Source organism: Cavia porcellus, unplaced genomic scaffold (genome assembly GCF_034190915.1).
Source record: "Cavia porcellus strain 051 isolate PalLab524CR breed Dunkin Hartley unplaced genomic scaffold, mCavPor4.1 scaffold_1, whole genome shotgun sequence".
NCBI classification, from domain to species: domain Eukaryota; kingdom Metazoa; phylum Chordata; class Mammalia; order Rodentia; family Caviidae; genus Cavia; species Cavia porcellus.
This window is the reverse complement of record NW_026947484.1, coordinates 153007263-153030549: the sequence shown is the minus strand read 5'-3', so window position 1 is coordinate 153030549 and position 23287 is coordinate 153007263. Positions and strand designations below refer to the sequence as shown.

The 23287-nt window shown below is 36.3% G+C and overlaps 1 pseudogene; it reads right to left on the bottom strand.

Moving 5' to 3' along the window:
* Window positions 1–4729: 4729 nt before the first annotated feature.
* LOC134476963 (keratin, type II cytoskeletal 8-like) lies at window positions 4730–5928 on the bottom strand (annotated as a pseudogene).
* Window positions 5929–23287: the final 17359 nt, after the last annotated feature.

Sequence of the window (23287 nt, the reverse complement as noted above, 5' to 3'; positions counted from 1 at the left end):
CATAAAAAATATATCAGGATATTAGAATGGAAAATTAGGTTTTAGAAGGGTCCATAAACCCAGGAAACAAAACCAAAAACGAATGGTTTGCATGAAACTAAAAACTTCTTTTCAGTAAAGGAATCAATCAACAGAGTGAAGAGACAACCTACAGAATAGAAGAAATTATTTTCAAACCGTACTTCTGATAAGGTATGGATAGCAAAAAATAGCAAAAGTCAAAGAACTGGGTAAAAAGTAGGCAATACACTTAAAATAACATTGTTCAAAAGAAGATAAATGACCAGCTATTGTTTTGCAAAACTTCTTAATATCACTAATCACCCACCAATCAAAACCACAGTGAGCTATCACCTCATCCTAGTACGAATGCTAAGAAGACAAAAGATAAAATGGGCTGGTTGGGACAGGAAAGAAAGGATTCTTGTGCACACTGCCAGTAGAAATATAAATTAGTACGGCCGTATGAAAAACAGCATGAAGATTCCTCAAATATTACAAATAGCACTGCTATGTGATCTGGCTGCTCCACTACTGTGAGGAAGTGAGGTCAGAATATCAGAGACATCACCGGTCCCATGTTTCTTGCAGCATCATTCATAACAGGTCAGAAAGGAGGAAAATCTGTGTCCCTCAACCTACAAGGAGAAAAAGTAAATGCATACATGCTGTGGAACTCTATTCAATCATAAAAAGAGTGAAATTCTTTTGTTTGAGACAACAAGGATGGTTTTTGGGATCATTAGATTAAGTGAAATAAACCAGCACAGATAACCAGTCATATGTGAAATGTAAAAATTTTATCTCAAAGAAGTTGTGGCTGGAATGGTGGTTTGCCAGAGGCAGGGAGAAAGCAAGGGGAAGGTTGATCAGTGGGTATTGAATTATGGTTACTTTGGAGCAATGAGTCTGGTGTGTTATTGCTCTGTACACTTACATAGATGATAGTAATGTTATTGAAATTTTAAAAATCTGAAAGAAAGGAGCTTGAATGTTTTCACTGCCTAGAAATTATAAAATGTACAAATTATAAAATGTAAATAGCATATGATGTGTATAATTTTTATGTTATATATGTAATTTATTGACCATAAATTTTTCATTACTTCATTTTAAGCCTGTTTCATTTTAGGGGCTTCATCTCACCATTAGGTTGGTTGACACAGAAACTATCTTCACACATACAGCTATTTCTTGAGTACTAAAAGCATAGGAGATACTCAATAAGTATTTTAAAAAATAATCAGAGAGGCTGAATGGAATTGTCGTCAGATAGAATCCCAGGAGGTTCCTCAAAGAGAAATGGGGACCTAAACTCACCCCACCCACAAGGTAGGTTGTAGATTTGCTGACTTCCGTCAGAGAAAAGGAATTTTCAAGATGTGTCAGTGAGAGGCATAAAGAGGCTTATTAGGCAGAATTTTAAAAATATGCAGAGAATAGAGCCCAGGCTCCGAAGAGAGCTGCATTGTGGTCTGGGCTAAGGGTTTCCATTTGGCCTTGGGGGTGTCTTAAAACAGAGATCTAGGACAGTGTGGATTAGGTTAGAGGCAAACCATTTACACGTTTGAAGCTTAGATACTCTGCTTCCTTGGGGGAAGAACTTTCCAAGGACTCAAAAGCTGAAATAAATTGTGAACTAGAGGTCAAAGGGGAGAAAGGAGAAGGCCTTGCCTCCAGCATAGCTCTGTCTTGGTAATCATTTGAGTAAGTATGTTGACTGTAGTGTGTGGTTGCCCTGCTGTGATTATCATCTTTTATTTATATACAATGAATTTCAAAGCTTAGTTGACATAATTTCCCTATAATTATGAAGGCCTAGAAGTGGTTTGTGGTCTCTTGAAGGGCAATATTTTCCAGAAAATATAGCGATGTGAGTCGTAGATGTGGAAAGCACTAGCCAAATGTTTTTTTTCCTGGTTCTTAGTGATGCTTTTTACTTAAGCAGCCAACCTGGAAAGATGGCTGTTATTTTATCTCATGCTGTGGATTCTACTACTTGAACCTCATCCCGGGAAAGTCATATCATAGGATCAATTACTCTGTCAGAGTCAAAGCAAACAAGACCTCGCATTACACCCTCTTCTTCCTCCCCCTCTCTTTAGTCCTTTTCCTCCTCCTCTTCCTACTCCCCAAATGAGTTGTAAGATCAGGTAAATTAGCTTAATTTAGACATTTCACAGTGTGTACATATTTCAAAGCATCCTGCTGTATGTGAAAAATGCATGCAATTTTATCTGCTCATTGCAAATAAAGAGAAAAGAATACTTAACAAAAAATAAAAATTTAGCCAGGGATTTAGCTCCGTGGCATAAGAGCCTGCCTGGCAAGTGCAAGGCCATGAGTTTCATCCCTGGCATCAAAACAAAAACAAAAACAAAAAAACTTACTGTTGCAAATTGTGAAGGTCTGCAGATTTTGATACATAAATATTTAAAATGTCATTGCATATTTAAAAGACAAATATTAAAAGACAAATAAATTAGAACTCTATAACAAACATGATAAAATAATATTATTCTTTATATACAATGCATGGAAATGGATTATAGAAATTCTGAGACCTCATTAGTAAATAGTTAAAGGCTATAATTTGAAAAAGTTCCTTGAGATATAACAACTAATAAGTAAACACATGACATCCCCTTTAAGGCAGGTATAATCAAATACATTAAAATTAAGACCTATTAAATGAGTAAAAATTAAAGAACTGGTAGTATTGTAATATTTAGAAGGTAGAAGTATAACCCTTTGGCTACACTCTCAAAAGACAAATTAGTAACATACATCATGATTTTTGACCCCTTTCTTATTCATGACCCATCCCTGGCTCCCCAACTCCCTTTCCTGGAAATGCAACCCAAGGAATTTGTATTTAAAGAACAAAAAATTAAACAAAAATACAAGTCTCATGCATATTGCTGGTAATGTTGTTTGACTCTGGATTCAGGAAAGCCTCGCTTTGTGTGTCTTTTTTAAAGACCCTGCTTAGCCATGGTGGGACCTCATCTGGCTGCAGGCTGTGGAGGGGCTCAGTGTTCTTATCACGGGGACTGCTTTGGGATGCCAGGGACTCCTCACACATGCGCACATCCGATTGTTTTCCAGACATTGGATGTGATATTTAAGAAAAGCACTTTGCCCTGTAGGCGTAGAGATGGGCTTGTGATCCATAACATTTAGCTAAAAAAAAAAACCAAAGCAGCATACTAAAAACGTGGGAACTGGATGATCTTAAGTATTTAAATATAAAAAAAATCCTGAAAGCAAATACATGAAAATGTTAATTCTAGTTATCTATGTTAGGTTACTACGAATGTTTTATTTTTTAAACACTAAAATTTAAAATTTTTGATTGTTATTAAAGTAAAACTATATGACATAACCATAAAAATGCAAGTATATGAAAGTAGTTTGTCATTGAAACTGATTTTTAGTTGTTTTAATTAAAAATTTTCAAAATTGGAAATATCTGATTATGTTAAGAATGTCTTATGCCACAGTGAAGTGATGTTTCAGGAGAATAACATTTCTAGACTGCTACTGTTTAAATTGAGGAAAACATCTCCTCCTGTACTTGTTCATTATCAATTGTCTTTGATTTATAAATTCAGTGCATTGCATGAAAGCAAAAATGAAGAAACACTGACTTTCCCGAGACCCTCTGTGTTCACTGTGAAATATATGCTCTTGCTAATAAAAGTCAACTTTCCTGTCTGACCTTTCAAATCGATGTCCTAATGTATACTGGCTTTGTTTTCCTTTTATCTTTTGCTTTTAAAAGTATACTTACATTCTTTCTAAACATTTGGAAGAACAAAATTATCAGTGACCCTGACTATAAATAAGAATGAGCCATTAACATTGTAGAACTTTATTATTTTCTACGTCTATATTTTTCAACAAATTTGGGTAAAACAAAAAAGGAGTCATGTAAATATTTTGATCTAGTGCATATGGTAAGTATTTTACCACATCAAGTTTTGCTTCAAAACATGATTTTTTGTGACTTTAGTAGTACTTCATAAAATCTACCTTGATTTATTTAAATTTGTATTTGTTAGAATGGTAGCAATTTGAATATTTTATTGGTCAAACTTTTGTGTAAGCTGTTGTTCCCTGACTTTGCTCATTTTTCTTTTGGACATTTGTAGAACTTAGTGTGTTAATTACATTTCTGTAAATATTTTTAAAGGATATAATTATTTATTTATGGACTTTTTTTGTTTTGTTTTTTGTCTTTTTCCTTTTTATCGTTACCGGGGATTGAACTCACAACTGCCTGCTTGCAAGGCAGGCGCTTATGCCGCTGAGCTAAATCCCCAGCCCCTATGGACTGTATTTTAATGTGCATAAATTATGTGCTCAATAAAAACTCATTAGAAATTCTAAATATCTACCTGCTGAATGTGTTGCAGTCTCTTTTACTTTCAGAATATAATGAACTACGGAAGCACCAAGGCAAATACTAATTACTTTCATGTGCATTTTGCTGATTGTGCTAGCAGAGAGCTAGCTGCATTGTGAGGAGTTAGGAGAAACTCTTCTCCTTCTTCTCCTCCTTCTCCTCCTTCACTTTCCCCTTCCCCTTCCCCTCCCCCTCTTCCTCCTCCTCCTCCTTTTCTTCTTCTTCTTCTTCTTCTTCTTCTTCTTCTTCTTCTTCTTCTTCTTCTTCTTCTTCTTCTTCTCCTTCTCCTTCTCCTTCTCCTTCTTCTTCTTCTTCCTATTCCTAAAGAAAAAAGACAATGAATTGCTTTTTGGTGGAGGGCACAGGCAACAAGGGGTACCCCAGGCAGATTCCCCCCTGGGTAGAGCTGAGCTTCGGGTGGATCTCTAGTTCCCAATGCTCCCGTGTACAGCTGTCTCCCCCACAGGCTCTGGGCAGCCACGGCAGGGCTGTGGGCTGGGAGCTGCTGTGGCCCATTTGCTTGGGAAAGACATCAGAAGTCTCGGACACCAGCTTCTCATCATGAGTCTCAGTCTTCCTTGCAACCATGGCAGACTCGTTGTGGGTGAAACCAGGGCTTTGGAGGCTCCCAAAGCCAGGGCTTATTATGCCCCCTAGGGTGAGCTCTCCACTCCTGCATAGCCACTGGTGGTTTTCATGTGACACTCAAGCTCTGCCTCCAGGCCTCCAGTCTGTTCTCCTCACCATCCAGCAGCTTGTGGTTGGTGGCCATCTGGATGTCCAGTGCCAGCTTGACCAGCTCCAGGTACTTGTGCCCTGTGGTAGCGTGGCCTGGTTGGCCTTCTGCAGGGCAGCCTTCGGCTGGGCCAGCTTGACATTGGCATCCTTAGTGGCCATGTCCTCACGCTGCATGGCATTGGTGGTGACAGCCTCCAGGGATGCTCTCTGGCCTTTGGTGGCCTCAGTCTCCCTTGTGAGACTCGAGCTCCACCTCGTCCATATAAACCACTCACATCCCTCTTGATGTGGACTAATTCATTCTCCATTTCTGTATGCATGGTGATCTCATCTTCCTACTTATTCTTGAAGTCCTCCACCAGCCCCAGCTTCCCCTGACCCTGTGTCCAGCTGTGGCCAGAGGTTTCTGATGGAGCTTTCAAATGTGTTGCCCCGGGTAGTGATGGACGCCTTCTGCTGCTGCAGGATTCTCCACTTGGTCTTTGCTGCTCCAGAAACTGCACCTTGTCGATGAAGGAGGCAAACTTCTTGTTGAAGTCCTTGATCTGCCCCTTCTCCTCAATGTGCATGGCCTGAATGTTGGGGGTCCACCTGGGCATTTGTGCTGTTCCTCACACTGCCAGTCCTACCATAGCCACCCAGCCCCAGGCCGTCCTGGAAGCTGTGGCTGCTGCCCATTTGGGAGAAGCTGGAGGAGCGGGTGTGGGTGGAGCAGAGGCTGCTGATGGCCTGGGCCCAGAGGTGGACATGTTGTAGGACTTCTGGGTCACCCATATGGACATGGTGGAGGTTGGGGTGAAGGCAGGCAGGCTGAAGACAGATATTCCAGTGGCTGTCAGGTGCTGATTCTGGAAGGGGGGGACTGAGAATCCATCGTGAAGTAACACCACCTGTATTTTTACCCATATTTTTCAATTGAAGTAGCAACTAGTTAGTTACTCTCAGGCAATTTCCTTAACCTCTTCATGCTTAGATGTGATGATTTGGAGGGCAAAGGAGGAGTGTAAGATTCATTTCTTTTAGAGCAGCTTTAAAGTTGGCAGCAAACGAAAATATCTTTCATTTTTGTTTCTATATTTTTGCAAGCCCTGGAGTTTAGCATTTCTTTATCATCAAATCTCCTGACCTTTGAGATTTTTACCACTTTTTATTAATAACTAGAGAATTTCTCCCTAAATTGTATCAGTTGAACATGTCTTTAGTGGTTTGTGACTTCAATGTTTATATATCTGGAGAATACACTTGGAATTTATTTTGATAGACAATGTGAAAATTAAACTTAATCTTCTTTCTCTGTATTTAAATAATTTCCCAGGACTGTTATAAATAAGTGTTTTCCTTATCCTTCTTGTCTATTTGTCTGTTGTTCTATTTTCTATCGATCAATCCATACAGATACTGGGAGTTTGATGTGAATAATAAATTGAACTTATTCCTCCAGAGCATGCAATCCTAGCCTGTTGATTTATAGTACCTGATATCAACCTGTAGTTTTTCAAGAAAGGTAATTGCTCAAAATGGAATATGTTCCCTCTATTACTTGAGTTAGTCATCACCAATTCAGCTGCATCACCTCATGACTGTTGCCTAAGTTAAGCATCAGTGCCAAGGAAGAAGTAATCACTTTGCAGTTGTTTGAAATTTCAGAGATGGTGGCCCACTATGTGAACATATATCTCTATTCCCATGGTTCTAATTGTCTTTTTTCCTCTATCTCTGTCTTTCTCTTTTTCTCTCTCCCTTTTACTTCCCTTCTTTCCCTCTTTCCTTCCTTTTCTTCATTCCCTTCCTCCATTGTTCTCTTCTTCCCATCTTCTTTTCATGTTGTTTCCTTCTTTTGTCATGTAGTTTATTAAATGCTTAAGAAGTGAATATATTAAATATGCAATTTCTTCTATACTCAATCCCCTTTAACATGGGTTAGAGCATGGATAGAGCCCACCCCTAATTTGGCAAATTTATGGAATTTGAGCCTTTTTCTCAGCCTACTTCCTCTTGTGCAAAATACAGATAAATACATAAACCTAAGATTTAATCATTTACTGTGCAAATTTATTGGGCTCAGCACCAATAAGCGCTCAGTAAATTATAGATAACTGGTATCATTAAGCCAAATTTCTAAAATAAATTTAGAATCAAATGAGAAGATTCTTGTTGGTTCCTGGTATGGAAGCAAGGGTGTAGATACTGCTGGCAGTGTCCTCTGGTGACACTGGAATCTGGTGATATTGGATGATTGACCCTCAGGAGTTATGGTCTTTATTTTTTGAAGTGTTGGGTGGTAGTCAATAAGAGATCTCAGATGATTGGTATTCATTGACATAATTCATCATTTGGAACTGGTTGGGATTTTTTTATTGTAGATTGTCTTAATAATTGAAATAATACTGAATAGTATTTGTTAAAGCACTGATAGAGGATACTGGAGCTAATGTGACAGAAATTTGCTAATGATGAAATGGGGATTTCTCTGTCAGAAAGAAAACCTTGGGAGTATTTCTTGCTTTCCTCTTTTTCTATGGAACTTCTATGATATTTTCTCATGTTTAGCATGTCTCTGTTTAATATTATTATATGTCTTTACTAACCAACTGAAGTTCTTTCTCCTGTATTATATTTTATATATTTTCCCTTTAATGGATCATTCTTTATTCCAGAAGCAACTCTAGAATTACTACATTTTATTTGTTTACAAATTATCCTATTTAATTTAACAATTTAATTGCCTTCTCGGTCAAGCTATTTTAGGACATATTGAGTCTTCACACTGTTTGAAAGTTTGTCCCACAGCATATTTGGTTGTGTCTATACATGCAAATAAATTTGAATGGCTGGAGCCAAAATAATTAGGTTTTATTATTCTACATAATGATGCAAAACTGACTTCATGGCATTTTCAAATTTTTGATTGAGGAATTTAGTCCTGAGTAAGGAACCCGTAAGGATTGTTAAACTTACATAAACATTTCATTAGAGGTTTAAAAATGTTTATACATCTTTAATGCAAAATGAAATTTGCCTTTGCACCTTAACCTCTGTGATGTTGCTAATTAATAAATATATTTTAGTACTTAATCTGTAACACACCATCTAAAATACTTGTTTTTCTTTCAAATGTGCAGGAAGAAAGACATGTGCCTTGTTTGTGTTTTGTCTTTGAACTCATTTAGATACATTATCAGTAAGAGTGGTGTCAATACCACAGCCCTGAATTAAGCACATATTAGCTTGAGTTATGCAAAATGATTTATTTTGGGCTGTTTTTAATCTACAGTAAGTGGAAACTTACATTATGAATGGTTGTTTTTATAAATATTTTCTTCCCTAAATTTAATGTTTCCATCACAAGTTAGAAACTCAAGCATTGTGTTTATTAATTTCTGGAAGCCCCTCTGGTTAATAAGTCTTATGCTACTGTCTGGTTAGTGGACTGGTCACACTGTGTACCGCCCCATGCAGAAACCAGTAAAAACCAATACACAGTCTTTGGGGGATGATTGTTTTACTTTTCAGAGGTGACTTACCTGTCTTACAGATTCAGGTCAAAATGAAATGTGTCAGGAATAATTGTGATGTTTCCACTTTTGCACATTCTCTGAGTCCATTTGAACAGGTTTTGTGAATACCTTTTTGTGCAGTCAATTCTCAAGGATTTATTGAGCTGCTCACACATGTCAGAGGGTGGGCCAGGTCTTAGGAATACAATGATGGCAGAGGCATCAACAAGTGAGAGTGAGGCCAGATACTGCAGCAGTAAGGGCTGATAAGGTTCAAGTACATCTCTGAAAATCTCCACAGCAAATAACACATTCCAATAACACTGACACGGATTCCACAAGTATTTATGAAGCCCTATGCTAAGCCCTCTATTGAACAAAACAGAACACTAACTGAGACAGGCACACTTCTTGGCTGCTTGAAGCAAGGCATTTCAGTGACACATATTTGGCATTAAATGTAAGGCCCTTTGTAATTATCTCTAATTTGTTTTGCTTACTGATGTTGGGTTGAACTTTCGGAAGCAAAAATCAAATTATGTCATTTTCTTGCTTAAAAAACAGAGTGATATTTTCATTGTCAAACAGGATTCTAATAAAATTCCTTAGTCCTATTCTGCATTTTGACCTTAGATTAAGCTTCCTGTTTCTCTTCCTTCTCACGTGTTGTAGGCTGTGTCTAAATAACAGAGTCCTTGTTGATCCCCAAACATAACACGGGCTTTCAGGCCCCCTGTGTCTTTGCTCACATGTGTTTTAGAAGATCTTATCCCTCCATTCCACACACATTTGCCACAGTCATCTTTGTCAAACTCCTGCTCAGTCATCTGTTATATTTTGGCTGATCCTTGAAGCATCATTCAGTGTTACGATGTCCATGATCTCATCACACAGAACTACCTCGCAGGAGCATTTGAGGAGAGTAGAATTGTGCCCAATACATTGCCAAGGAATCTGAAATTCAGATCTATGCTCTGCTTGTTTTAAGATAATGAAAATACTGGTATTAGGACTGCATTATCATTCCTGACAGTTTCCATTTGTATATATATATCCTGATATTTGTTCACATGAAAAATTAAAGAATTAATTTCCTACCATAAAATTGTGGTCAGACCATGAGTGGACTCCAAGCTGTAGCTGCTACACTTGATTTAATGAAATAGGATTCCTCCATGTAGTGCTCCCTCCCAGGTTAACTAAGAGCTGGTAGCCATGGTGATGCTTGCGGGCTGAGTCCTATCAGGGAGTAGCACCACTGGTCACTCTTTGGCTCTAGTCCTTGTGTCCTGTGGGCTCCAGAGGTGGGTTTCTTCCACTGCTGCTGCCCAGCTTCCCTTGCCTTGACCCCAGGGCTCCTTGCTGTCTGCATCTTCACTTCTACCCACTGCTCAGGCAGCAGTGTCAGTAATGCAGATGCCAAAACCAGGAAATGTCCTCATTTTGGATGTGAGGTTTAATCCACGAAAGGGAACCGGGAAACACGACAGGGCTCCTCCCTTCAAAACTCAAAACCATCACTCTTTAGTAGTGGTCATCTGAGGGTGACCTTGTCCTGATTTAGGATGCATACCCTACATTCATGGGGGAATTTCTTATCTAGGCTAAGCTGCTGTTTCTATCCTTGTGAATTAATCTTGAACCTTGTATCCACAGTCTACTTCATTATTTTTCCAAGGGGCTGTAAGAGTCTTGTATTTTTCTGCCGATTTTTATTTCAACTAGCACTTATTAAGCACATGTTATGCTTCAAACACTGGAGTAGACGGTAGGGTGTTCCATGCAGTATATCAAAGATACAAGGCTCTCCACGTGAGTCTTCTTTGCAGATGAAACGGAGAATGAAAGATCTAAGAGTTACATAACTTGCCCATAGTAACGGAGTCGCTAAGTGATAGAACTGTGATTGAAATTTAGGTCTGTCTGATCCTGGAGTCTGAGTTTTTTCTCTTGTCCCACATTGTTTCTCAGTATAGACACCCCCTTAATTTAGAGTCACTTAAGACCTCAGGGCATTCATCAGGCAAGAATTGCATTACTTTAAAACTGGCATGTAAGAATTCACAGGGAAATCATTCTTGTTATTGCCACAGTGCCAGTAAAACCCTGTAAGTTTTGTAAGACATGCTCAATGCCAATAAGAGGCAGCTCCCTGGGCATATTTAGGTTTTGTTCTCTTCTTTACTATAAATTTGGAGAAAAGAAAGAGTATTTTTCACAACTCAATTTTCTAAGTGACTTAGACATCTTTGAGGGCTTCTTATTTTCTCTGTTTTCTTGAGTCTTCTAAGGATTAACATGTTAAGAATTACAGTTATTTTTTCCAGATGTTGAAGTTTTGATTGCAAGTAGAAAAGGAGAAGCTAAGTTGTGGTGAAGCTGGCATTGTCTAGTGGAAAATACTCAGACACAACCACAAAGACTTGCCCAGTCTCTTGCAATGTTTTATTTGTATTGATATGTATTTGGCTCCATCAGCTCTGCTTGAGGTTTTGGGGTTGATTAGAATGACTATGCAAGAGAACTCTGAGTGTATTCTTCCCATCCCACTGTGATTTCTGAGTACTGAGTAGATGAATGATAGAATCAAGTATATATTTATGTAAGGATGGAACGAAATGTATACCATCAGTGAATATGTTAAGTACCTTAAGAAACTGGCTCATCTGAAAAGTCAACAAGAAATTGGAAGGAATTTCTGAGGGTTTAAATGAATAGTTGCTTCCAAAATTACCACCACATAGTTTTAGAAAATCATGGATTCACTAAAAAATCATATTATTTTTCTAAATTTCACCTTTTGCTTTAAAAGAATAGTCAGGTCTTATTGATTTTTGTATGACTTGGAGATTGATTTTTTCATTCCAGGACTAATTGTTCAGCCCACTTTACCATCCCAGGACTTTTTAATTGGAACCAACTTTAGAATGATCAGTTTCTGAAGCCATAATGATTTTCCATTCCTATCACTGGTATGTGCGTCTTTTTCTCCATATCTTGTTATCTCCAACACTTGTTATCTTTTTTTTTTGATAAAAGCCATTCTATCTGAAAAGAGGCAATAATCTCATTGTGACTTCAATTTGAATTTCCTTGACATTTAGTGGTTTTCAATATTTTTAATATACTTTGCTCACTTGTGTATCTTTTTTTGATGTTTACTTAGAGCTATTGTCCATTTCTAAGTTGGGTTATTGAGTTTTTTTCTTTTAAACTTATATAGTTTGAATATTAACCCTTTGTAAGAAGTATGGTTTGAAAATATTTTCTCCTATTCTCTAGGTTGTCTCTTTGTTGATTATTTTCTTTCCTCAGGAGAAACTTTTAGCTTGATATAATTCCATTTGTCTATTTTTGCTTCTGTTGCCTGTGTCTTTCAGAAAGTATCCAAAATAGTTGCCCAATCCAATATCATGAAATGTTTCTTTTAAGTTTTCTTCTAATATTTCATAGTTTCACATTTCACATTTAAGTCTTTAATCCATTTTGAGTTGATTTTTGTATATGGCATGAGATAAGCTCTAGTTTCATTCTTCTGCATGTGAATATCTTACTTTCCCAGAAGCATTTCTTTGCTCCCATATTCGATTTATTTTTGGTTCCTTTGTTGAAGATCAGTTAGCTGTAAATGTATGGATTTTTTTTGAGTATCTATTCTTTTCCATTGATTCATGTATTTGTTTTTATGCTAGTACCATGATGTTTTTGTTACTGTAGTTCTTAAAATACTTTGAAATTAGGTGTGTGATCCGTGGATATAGTTAACAATAATGTATTTTATATTTCAGAATTCCTAGACAGGATTTTGAATCCTACCACAAAGAAATGATAAATGTTTGATGTGGTAGATGAACTAATCACCCTGATTTGATCATTGTAATATATATATATATATATATCAAAAGAGCACACTACATCACATATAAATGTACAATTATTATGTGTCAATTAAAAACAGTTTCCCCTGATGAATTAATTTGCAAATGTAGAATCTGACCAGTTAGTAAAGCAGGGGGCAGTTTTGACTGTGACTTTATTCCCGTTTTTTGGTAAAAGATATTATGGTGTCTCTTCTTGCTATAGGAACACATCTGTTACTCAATTTTGGTCTGGTTTCCAAAGTTTCCTTAAACCATGATACAAGAGAGCAAATATGACAAGGTGGTATTTTTTGTATTCAGCAGGTGCCAGGAAGGGAAACTTCTACCTGAGATTCCTGTATTTTGCCCATGTTTCTGTTATAGAGACAAAATGAAATAGGGAAAGGAACTATATATTTTCAGCTGAAACTTTAAGCTGTCAAGATGATGTTTTTGTCACTCTAAACGTAGTCATCTTTAGTTTTCTAGTATTAAGAAGTAACTCCGTGTAACAAAATACAAATTACAGGGGTTTTTTTTTGAACAGTTGTTAGCAAATCCTAGATACCTTTTTGAAATTCTAGGAATTCTCATTCCAGAAGAACTCAATTTAATAAATTTAATTTTATTTATGAAAATGTCCCAATTGAGGCTTATGACAGATGGAAACACAACTCAAACATGTCCAGACTGAGTCCTGGTTCTGTCACTTGATAACCTGATAAACTGGCCAGACTATTTTGTTTATGGACCATCAGTTTCCTCATCTGTAAAGCACTGAAATGAATTGTAAAGTACTTTAAGAATTGTTATGAAAATTCATATATAAATTTGGACCAGAGAAATTCTCTTAAAGTTGGAAAATATAACAAAGTTATATTTTTTTGGGTTAAATTTGCACTGTGGAGAATATCAGTCACACAAGGCAAAAGGCTCATTTTGTGCCATGGCTGTAAATGATAATGTTTATAGATATCATGTATTGAGTTTTTAGTCTGTAGTAGGTATTGTAGAACCATAATGTCACTTAATCTTCAAAGTTGTCTTAAAGGATGGGTTATTTGATCCCAAATAATGACTTTATCTGAAATTTAAAAAATTTTAAAGTAATCAATTTTGTTATGTAATCATAGTCATGGATTTTTATAAAAATAATAAACTAATTCAGTGGTCTTCCTGTATTTTAGGTATTGTTTTAATATAGAATAGGAACATATCATTGTGAATAGACTCTCAATATTTGTTCATTTTAAAAACAAGGATACTTTTTTTTTTTTGTCTTTTTCGTTTTTTTATCGGTACTAGGGATCGAACTCACAACTGCCTGCTTGCAAGGCAGGCGCTTATGCCACTGTAAAAACAAGGATACTTTTTAATGAGATATCCTTTCAAGTGTCCTAGTTCTGCGAAAGATGAACTTGATGATAATAATGCAGAGTCCTATGAGGAAGCCAGAAGTTGCTTTCTTCTTCTCATTACCAAGCACAATTGCTCAAAATAGAGACTTATTACACTAGATACTTAGTAATACCAAATAAAATGTCTTGAGTAAATACACTGGCTTTAATATGCAAAAGTACACCTGTAAATGTACTTAAAATAATTTTCTCATTGATAAATTTAAAGTCTTCATATACTTGGAATTTAAAAATCTTGTAAACTATTCTTAATCTTCCAAAAAGACTTTTGATTTTGTCATTGTTTTAACTTTTAATGTTTTAAAATGTGAGAAAATGCATTCATAAGGAAATTTTATATTTAAATCTTACATAGTCTTATATGAAACTGGAAATATCAGTAGCTAAAAAAAGGATAAAATTTGCAGCATTCCTTTAAACTAAAATTTTGAGTATAATTTTTTTGTTTTCTGTTTGTGTTTTCTAGTCTGTAGTCAGAGAAAAATAATAAAGGCAATAAAAATAGCTAGTTCCATATAGTACTCATCATGTTCCAAACCCTGCAAGTTTCTTTGGTTCCATTGTAATTCTTAATTTTCATAGTAGTCTTTTCATGTAAGTATTGCTGTCCTGCCTGTTTTACTAATGAAGACACTAAGACATGAAGGTCAAAAGACTTCCCCCAAGATCACATTACCAGAAAGTAGCAGAAACAGGATCAGAGCCCTTGCCTCTCTGATGGTACATCCCATTGTTCTGGTGTTGTCCCAAGAGTTAGCCCAGGGTTGTTGGTAGAACACCTGCAGTACTTGGTCCTTATGATGTACAAAGATGGGTCCTGGGTCAATATATTAAACCCAGCTAGCAAAATGGTAATGAGCTCTCTCAGAAGTACCCAAAATTATATGCTCTGGTGAAAGACATACAGTATTTCAAGAGAAACAGATGACAGAATGTCCACATTAAAAAGGAAGAGATGTATTCAAACAAAATGATACAAACCAAAGCAAAACAAATTCAACCGAAAATTTAAGTGGATGTTTTTCAAAAAAGAGCTGTTACCACAATCTAGCAAAATCCTATGGAACCTTACAGATTGTGAAGTTTGCACCTCAATTTAGCATTTTTGATTAGTCTTAGATATTCTTAAAAAATACAATTGTTCAGTTATTTGCTCCTTGTGGGACTAGATCTAACTATGAAGCAAGCATAGAAGAAATTTACAACCCATCTAATTCTTAATTAGTGCAAAATTCTTACATTATCTTCCTTATTTTAAATGTGTCTCTGTGAAATCGAGAACATTTGAGTGAGGTTTTCATTATTCCACAGCAAATATTAGAATCAAAAGGACTATACAATAACACTAATATAGTGTTATGCCCTATGTTTAGAATATCTCCTTCGATATTACATTACTCTTTGGAGTACAACATATTTTAAATTAAAAAACAGAATAGAAAAAATTATATTTGTTGGCAATATATACATTAGTGCAATTTTGACAAACCCAAGTATAGCAGCACCCCTTTATCCATGGAGGATACATTCGAAGACCCCCCAGTAGATTCCTGAAGCCATGAATAGTATTGAACTTTATATTCAGTAATCCATTATTATCTGTGGGGATTTGTCTCTGGTCCCCTGGGAATATCAAAATCTATGGATGTTTAAGTTTTTCATATAAAATGATATAGTGGGCCACCACTGAGACTTTCCTGTGGGCAGCATGGTCAGGGAGAAGAAGCAGCCAGCCCTGTTCCTACAATCCTGCTGGCCGCCATTGCTTTCAGGAACCTCCATCATGGGCAGGAAGAACCAGTCAACCTCACCTTGGGGAAACCCTGAGAATGTGGAGAAGACTGCTCCATATTGTACTACCTCCCTAGGAACCTGGGTGAGGAGAGATCCAAGTGCCTGACCCACTTCCCAACGTTGTAGATGAGTGGTCCATGAGGGAACTGCCTAGGATCCCATAGCCAGCAGGAGAAACCCAGGAAAATGTCAAGATGCAGGAGCAAAAGACAATCTCTTGCCTCCAGCCCAAACAGAACAACTCCAGGAGACATAGACATGGGAGAAATCCAAAGATAATATGAGGCATTATGGTAGCCATTGTTGATTTCCTATTATCTTGTTTTGATGTCCTGTATCACATTCGATGTTTTATTTTGCTTGGCTTTATTCTGTTTTATTTTGTTTGGTTTTATTCTCTTAAAAATGGTGTGATATTTACATGTAAGTTGTTCACAGCCTTTCCTATGTATTAAGTATCTTCAGATTATTTATCATGTGTGACTACAATGTAAATAATTAGTTATTACACTGAATTGTTTGGGGAGTAATGGCTAGGAAAAATGTCTGTATATGTTCAGTACAGATACAATTTTTAAAAATGTTTAATCTTTAGCAGTTTGAATCTGTGGAGGGAAAGCCATGGTTGTGAAAGGCCAAGAGAACAAGTACTAGAAGTGATCTGATATCGGGAACCCGGCCAAGAGTCCCGATTGTCAGTCTCAAGGATGCGGCAGGAAAAATAAAAAACAGAGACAAGTATCATATTCCAACAATGGCTGGGAAGTCAGCGTCTCTGGATCCCATCTCCTCATTCCCAAAGCAGTCACTATTTATTAGCTAGGTGGGGCTAGCAAAGGATTACAATTCATTCAGACTCGATTCCAGAAGGCGTAGACAATCTTATGTTTAGAATTATCTTGTCCTTGAATATAATCCTAAGAAGGTGTAGATGATCTCATGTTTAGAAATATAAAAAAATTTTAAAAAATTTTAAAAAATGTTTGAAGTGTTGAGACCACCCATGACTTCCCCATAAACCCAAAACATTTTCTAGAAGGTCTTGGCACATCATTTCAAGACCTTGAAATGACTTTTGCCTTGGCCTTACTGGCCAATAAGCTAAGAGATCTACTCTTTTGTATTTGCTCTTTGGTCTGTGCAGCAAATAATTTTTCCTTATCATCAATTGGCCTAAGTCTTTTTTCATAATGGCACTGTATTTAACTGAAGCTGATGGTTCCTCAGAGGCACTGATTTGCTTCTTATCCTTAAAGATGATCAGGGACAAACTTTACAGAGTGTCTTAACTTGTTCAGTAGCCATTACCAGCTCGTTTTCATGCTGGACATTTATCTGGGATTTCATTTCAAGAGTCAGTGCCTTGCTAGTTTTCTTTCTCACTGGAAATTGGAGACATAGAAACAGTATGTGTTTTGTAGACTTGAAGGGATGTCAAAATACAAAGTACCACATCCAAAAGATGTTCATATCACTGTTCCTTATAGATCACTGGTCATCCGCCTTGTGATTGTGTGGCTGATTGGGAACTATTGTGGATACCCCAGCATGACACCACATGAGCACATATTGTACCACATATTGCTAACCCAGGAAAATGTTAAAGTTCAAAAGTATAGTTTCTGCTCAATGCATGTATCTTTTCCAAGGTCATAAAATAAAAACTTATAAGTTGAATCATGATAAGTGGGGGATATTACATTCATTGTTTTATCTAGAGTTTTTGTACCTTTATTTTTGAATAATGTGACTAGAATCAGTAATTTTATATGTTTCCTGTATAGTACTAAAGAAGTAGTAGACCAAGTAGAATGGCCAAAAGAATGTACAGTATTTTAATAACTATTCCATCAAAAATGGCACTTACGTTTATTTGGCTATCTGATCTTCACACAGAGCTAAATGGATTTATTAACTTTCCAAAATAAGCACAAAGCGAAAAAACAAAATCACCCTGAGGCACAGCAAAAGCATGAGACTTCCAGCCTAATAGGTAATTGTTTTGGAAATTTATGTTTCTGAAATGAGGAGGGGGGAGTGCAGAATGCAAAGCCATCTTAACCATAGCTAATTAAAAACAGTTGGTGAATGAGCTGACTTTGGCAAGACAAGATGAATTGCAACACTTGAGATGGCTGGTGCGGAACTCAGACATCCAAAGAAGTGTACATTTCTTCATTTTGTGGGCATTTTACTTTTGCCAGACAACTTCTTGGAGGATAGTAGTATCCAGAAGGCTATTCCCTGAGACAAGCATACAAGTGGCCTTTTAAGGCAATCATTTTCTCAGAAATACAAATAGAAGTCAACCAATCAACAAACAAAAAAATATTTCTGCTCAAAAGATGTTACTAAGCACTGTTTCTTTTTTCTTCAAGGACTGGCTTACTTACTTAGATGTAATTACTTATTTTTTTAAAAAAATTTACTGAAGTAGGAAAATAGTGCTGGTATGGGGAACAGAAACAACACAGAGAAGAAATAGCTAAAAATGTTCTGGAGGGCAATTCAATTTGTTAATACTCTCAAAATTCTTCACATATGTACAAGTTTTGCCTCTGTGTTTTGTTTTACAGAACCATGTAAAGAAATAATCAGAGGTACAGGTAAAAAGTGTCTATATGTCGACTAACTATCAACAAAAACACTAGTTTTTATATTTTTAAAGAAAAGTTTTATTAAAAGACACATTTATATAGGAAAATACATTGCAATGTGATACTGAAAAAACTATACAGGAAAATACCATACAGTTATGTTCTGAAAATTCTTTTCTTGACAAAAAGAATAATTATAATATTTAATTTGTTGTTAAAGCAGAAAGAATCAGACCAAAGAAAGTGAACATAGTAGCTGTTTTAAATTAAAAGTCAAAGATGAACGTGTAGGTCATTGGTGAAATGCATGCTTGGTATGCACAAGGATCTAGCACTGCAAGTGAAATAAATTAAATTAATATGACTATATGCTCTGTAGAGGTAGTTGATAGCTGTAAAGTACAGCAGGAAAAATAATTAACATTGCAAATGACTCAAACTGATTTCTCTGTAATGTGTAATAAACTCCATGATGGAATTTGAAGCAGGAGTTGGGACAGCAGAACTCTGTGACTTGACTTAAAAGATGTGAGAATATCTGTGTGGTTATTGGACACAAACCCGGATTTGGAGTGGTCCAAATTTACATACTGTTTGAGAATTACATTTTGTATCAGAGTCATGGGTTAGACTGAGAATACTTTTATACATAATTCTCCACTAATTAGTCTATCATCATAGACATTAAACCAGGATTTAATTATCTTACACTATAGGATTTTGTACTCTGAAAATAATGTCATCAATGCTGTCTACTATCTACTACTTTAGGTTATGTGTTTGATGCTGCTGGCTGTCAATTTGCCAGTCACTTTTGTCTGGGTGTCTTCTGCCTCTTTAATGACGCATCCTTAAAACCACACATGTTAGGAATTGCTTATCCAGTACTAAGTAGACCTGTGCGATGCTAGTGTCTGTTTCAAAATTACCTTGAGTACAGAATGGTGATGCAGTAAAAGGTTTCAGTTGGTAAATAAAGATGTGCTTTTTGGTGGATTTCGTCATTCAAAGACCATTACGGGAATTTGTCATACTCTTAATTTTCTGCTGCTCATCTCTGTGCTCCATCTGAAAAGCTACGACAAAATCAGCCAGAATGGAGGCCTCGAGGTAGCCTGCTCAGTGGATAAGAAAGTGAATTTACAAACATTGTTAGGTAGCTTCGGCTTGTTTTGAGACAACCGTTTTTATCTTTCCATAATGTATTGAAGGTTCTGCTAATTCAATGTATTTATATTGCTGATGTTAAGGAACATCTGTGACTTAAAGAAAATAGTTTTTTCTAAACTAAATATGAGTGACCAAGTCCTGGGAACATGGATTCAGGGTACCTGAAGGACATATCTGAAGAGAAAGATGGTATTTAAACTTTTATAGCCAAAGCACAAAGGAAATCATGTGTCAATACATTCAACAAATACTTTGGTGGAGGTATTAGTTAAGGGAGGCTGCAGCGAAGTGGAAATTATAGAATAAGTAGAATAGATGGAAATAGCTTCCAGTAGGATTCAGATGCTATCTTCTAGAATTTATGGTTGCCGGAGGCTTGATGCGCAGCCTAACAATCATTCCAGGAGATTTACCTAACTGTTGTAAGAATGGTATGTGGATACAAAGTTAAAAATTTAAATTATTAGTGTTTTTCTAATGGGCCTAAAGTAGCCCGAGATAATTTGGCTCCGACCTGCAACATTCCTTTGCTCCACAATCATGGTATTCTGCTCAGCCAAGGTCAGTTAGCCAGCAGGATCCTTAATTGAGATGTGGTTCCTTCAGTGAACGTCAGCTGCCCTGTTGGCAGAGCTCCACACTGTGTTCAGAGGTCAAATATTGTTTCATGTCCCAGAGATCTAGGAAAGCTCATTCCTAAGATCTGACAAAAACGAGGCTTTGTAGGCAGGAAAGTATTCTTAAAGAAAGAGATGTTTTAACTAATTAAGAAGTCCCTGAAGCATATGCGTGTTATTAGCCATCATTCTAGTGTAGGTTTAAAATGCTCCTGCAGCAAGCCCATCAAATGTTGTTGCCATGGGAGATGAATTGCTTTGTGGAAGTTATATATAAGGTCAACTTAAAATCTTGGGGTATCCTGTATGACAGTTAATAGAAGTAAAGTGACTCTAAGTTAGTCAGAAGTCTGTGTGTGCTATCATGCTTCCCAGAGTCTTCTGGACCTGAGAGCAGTATTTACATAATCTGTAACTTTGAGTTTACCAAGATATTCTTATAAATTCAAGTTCCTACAGGTGAGAGGTATGATTGGGTCTCAAATTATGTGATATCCAACCAGCCTTACAGGGCAATAGATGTCAGGACAGCTTATGCTGTGGTAGGACACACAGGCAGCCACAATAATGTAAGAGCTACATCTAGGAACTTGTCATATTATAATATCCCATATCAATAGTGCCACTGAAACTCAAAGCACTGTGGCAGCATTATTGGTAAGAGCTGTACTGTGCAGAAGTTCAATAGGCTACTGGTACAAAAGTTTAAAAAGAGAAACACAAGCAAAACCAGGAGGAACAAAATGAATTCAGATTTGCATGAAAGTTTAGAACCTAGACATATGATTTTCAACAGTAATACTAATTTTTGCTGACTTCCAAGAAAATCAGTGTGTAAAATGATTTTAGAGATTTTTAAAGATGAGGTCGCACTCTAGTCCTGACTGGCCTTGAGCTAGAATTGTTCCCTAAACTGGCTTTGAACTTACCATCCTCCTGACACAGTCTTTATCGACCCAACCTCTTTTATTTGTAGAATCATTTGAAAGGTACTTCCATTCCACCATCTTTCTTGGAATTTTATTTCATCCATAATTTTGGTTTTATTGGAAAAATGTATGTGAAAGAAAATAATAAAAGCTTGGATTGAAAAATACTTAGAATAGCCATGAGTAATGATTTGATGACAATTTGCGATTAAAAAGCAATTTAATTATTTCTGTTGCACAGAATAATTTAACCTTAAAATTAATACTGATAATGTGTACCATGATTTCTACAATTTTGGGACATATATCAATAATATATTTACATTAAAATAATTTTATATTATATATTTTGCACTTTGAGGAACACTTTGGAAACCCTAAAATTTGCTGTACATCCAAAATATATAATTTTAAGGGCTTTTTTGAGACAGGGTTTCACCTTGTAGTTCAGACTGGCCTTGAACTCACGATGTAGTCAAAGCAGGCCTCAAACTCATAGCAATCCTCCTGCCTCAGCCTCCTGAGTGCTGAGGCTACAGATGTACATCACCATGCCCAGCTCAAAATAATTAATTTTAGAATTTAAAAAACATATCAAAGATTTAAAATGGCTTAAGAAGATCACTATGAAATAAAACAAGGTGATCAAAATATTTTAAGACACAAAATACAAAAATGATATTTTTTAAGTAAAGTTATCTAAAAGTGAGAAAAATCTACAATTTCTTATTAAGAGCAGATCAATGTAACAAATATTGGTTTTGGGTGATGACAAGATGGATTTGGGTTTAATAAGAAGATTTGGGTCACACGTTTATACGGTTAAACAATATTTTACTTTATGAAATCTATATGGCCCGAGTACCAAAATTTTTAGATGAAGCATGTTCTGTGAAGCTTAGCTTTTAAAAACTCTTTTGACTTTTTTTCCCACTTCTAAATCTCAAATGTAGGTGTTAATTTAGTTATTTACATTTTAGCTAGGGCAGGCTGAAATAACAAGTCTCTAGGGAATTTTAGTGACAAAATCACCTTAGTATAGGAAAAGATTTGGCAGAAGAAAAAAATCAGAGAGCTGAAAAGTCTTTAAATATTTACCATATAATTGCAATTCAAGATTTATCCTTAAGGTTTACAAGAAAATTTTAATTTGGGCCTGCTGATCAAACAAATGATTAAACTAGGTTTGCAGAACCAAAAGTGATTTCATCCCGTAAGATATTGTCATAAAGTCAATTACAGTGAATAGTGTAGGATAATTCCTTGTTGAACAGGCATGAAACAGTGCTGGGAATCGATACCAAAGCTGTATCTAGGGATTCCAGGGGGAGTTTATTGTGAAAGGTTTGAATTAAATTCTTCCCAAATGATGTTTCCAGAATCTGCCTGATTCCCTTTTTTTCAGTTGTCTAATAAGCATTTGTTATTATTAGAAAAATAATACTAATACAACTACTAATAAAAGGCCTCCAGTCAACCTGGTGAATCCTCTCCACAAAATGAAGAATGAGACTACTTTATAATCAGTCAAGTCTCAAACCAGACTGTATGTGCATCATTTGCCTTCTACAAAAGGTACTGCAAAAATAAGTAGGAATCTTATCCTTTTATATGATTGGGAGGGTACACACACACCTTAATTGTATTTTTTAAAAAACTATTTCTCTCTTGGTACTAAAGAATGTAGGACTCAAAAGTATTACAAAAAGAAATCATCTTTTACTCATGAATTAAATGTTGAAAGTTACCCAGTTTTAGAGAATGAAATGCAATAAGCTGTATAGAAGGGTTTCCTTAACATTTCCCATGTTAATTCAAAATTCAGAGATGGCTGATCAGGACCATGTGCTCATATTAGTCAGCTTCTCTGTGGCTAAGATATGATACACGGAACCCACATCTTAGAAGAGGAGAGGTTTGATTTGGCTCACGGTTTCAGGAGATTCAGTTCATTGTCATCTGACTCCAGTGAAGGAACACATGGCTGAAGGGGATAGTGGGGCAAGGATGCTTTGCATCTTTGGCACTGGGAAGCAGAGAGCAATGGTCAAAGGACCAAAAAATTCATGAGCCTAAGTCCTGCTTCCCCCAGCACCCAGACATAGGCGGCACAAGTGTGCTTCACTAATCAGCCAGACATTTCTCAATCCAGTGAAGCTGACACAGCAGGATTAATGTCACAATCTTTATTATGTTTATTTATGTGCTATGCCTAAAATTAGATCTCAGAATCCTGACAATGAAGACTAAACCAAGGTT